General features: G+C 41.3%; 1 pseudogene; it reads right to left on the reverse strand.

Moving 5' to 3' along the window:
* Positions 1–322: 322 nt before the first annotated feature.
* LOC115274305 lies at positions 323–1,293 on the reverse strand (annotated as a pseudogene).
* Positions 1,294–1,697: the final 404 nt, after the last annotated feature.

The following is a 1,697-nucleotide window of genomic DNA, read 5'->3' on the forward strand; positions in this document are numbered from 1 at the left end:
TGTTGGGCTCTGTGCTGACAGTTCAGAGCCTGGAGTCTGCTTTGGAATCTGTGTCTCCCTCTTTCTCTGCCCCTCCTTACTCATGTTCTTCTCTCTCTCTCTCAATAATAAATAAACATAAAAAGTATAAAAAATAATGGAAAAAACTAAAGAGAAATGGTTGGATATCAGAGAGAAGTAAAGAAATTAATAAAATGAGTAACTAAATTGTCCTGTATTGAAAAAATAAAAATTCCAGGAAATAAATGAAAGAAGTAATTCTATGTCCACAGTTTGCTTTAAAAAGTCACAACTTCTGACTCAAAATCTTTAAGGACTGAAATCATGGAAAAGTCTTCAACCACAGAACAATTGGACCTTTTCTAACTGCCATTGCAGAGAACCTCATGAGAGCCCCCTTTATGTCTTTGTTCCTCAGGCTGTAGATGAAGGGGTTCAGCATGGGCATGACCACCGTGTACATCACTGAGGCTACAGCACTGGAGTGGGAGCTCTGGGTGGCAGCAGAGCTCAGGTACACTCCTAGGCTCGTACAAAAAAATAAGGAGACAACTGAGAGGTGAGATGCACAGGTAGAAAATGCCTTATACTTGCCCTGAGCTGATGAGATCCGACATAGGGAGGAAACTATCTTGGAGTAAGAGTAAAGGATCCCAACAAGGGGACCACCAGCCATCAGCATAGCTGCAAGATACATCACCAAGTTATTAAGAAAGGTGTCAGAACAGGCAAGTTTGATCAATTGATTGAGTTCACATAAAAAGTGGGGGATTTCTACCTCTGTACAGAAGGATACCTGCAACACCATTGAGGTTTGTAACAAGGAATGCAAGATGCTTGTGATCCAGCACACCAGAAGCAGAGCCAGTCCACAGAGCCAGGGGTTCATGATGACCGTGTAGTGCAGGGGGTGACAGATGGCTACAAACCTGTCATAGGCCATCACAGCCAGGAGATAGATGTCCAACACAGAAAAGATTAAGAAAAAGTTCATTTGGTGATGCAGTCCTCATAGGTTATTACTTTCCTTTGTGTCTGGATGTTCAAGAGCATCTTTGGGATGGTGGTAGATATGAAGCAGATGTCTGTGAGGGATAGGTTGGCGAGGAAGAAGTACATGGGCATGTGGAGGTGGGAGTCAGAGCTGACAACCAGGATGATGATCAGGTTTCCAAGCAGAGTGATCAGGTACATGGAGATGAAAAGCCCAAATATGAGGGGCTGCAGTTTGGGGCTCTCTGAAAATCCCAGGAGCAGAAATTCTGATATCCGTGTATCATTTCCTGGTCCCATGAGGTTGTACTGACTACCAGGAAAGAGGAAAAGGATATCATTAAATTCGTATGGAGAGCCTCACTCACATAGTTGATATGTTACAATTTATATTGTGCAGTCAAGAAGTTAATTTCACTATCTTGTGTATGGATTGTCCCTTTGAAGTGATTCCTCTCATTTCATTTGTGATTAACATTTTGGTCTCATTCTCTGCATTTCCCAACACATGTCATACATTTTACTGTTTTACTAAGAATATCTTAGTATTCAGAGTGTATTAGAAGATGTACTGAGTATCAAACATGTTCTGGGCATTGTCTAGGCAATGAGCACAGGATACTGAAAACCAAAAGCCATTGTAGTCCAGTGATGGAGAATGAATAGAAAAAAATAAAAATATTAATAAGACATCAGAGGGTGTT

This window comes from Suricata suricatta, chromosome 12 (assembly GCF_006229205.1).
Source record: "Suricata suricatta isolate VVHF042 chromosome 12, meerkat_22Aug2017_6uvM2_HiC, whole genome shotgun sequence".
In the NCBI taxonomy this organism is placed as follows: domain Eukaryota; kingdom Metazoa; phylum Chordata; class Mammalia; order Carnivora; family Herpestidae; genus Suricata; species Suricata suricatta.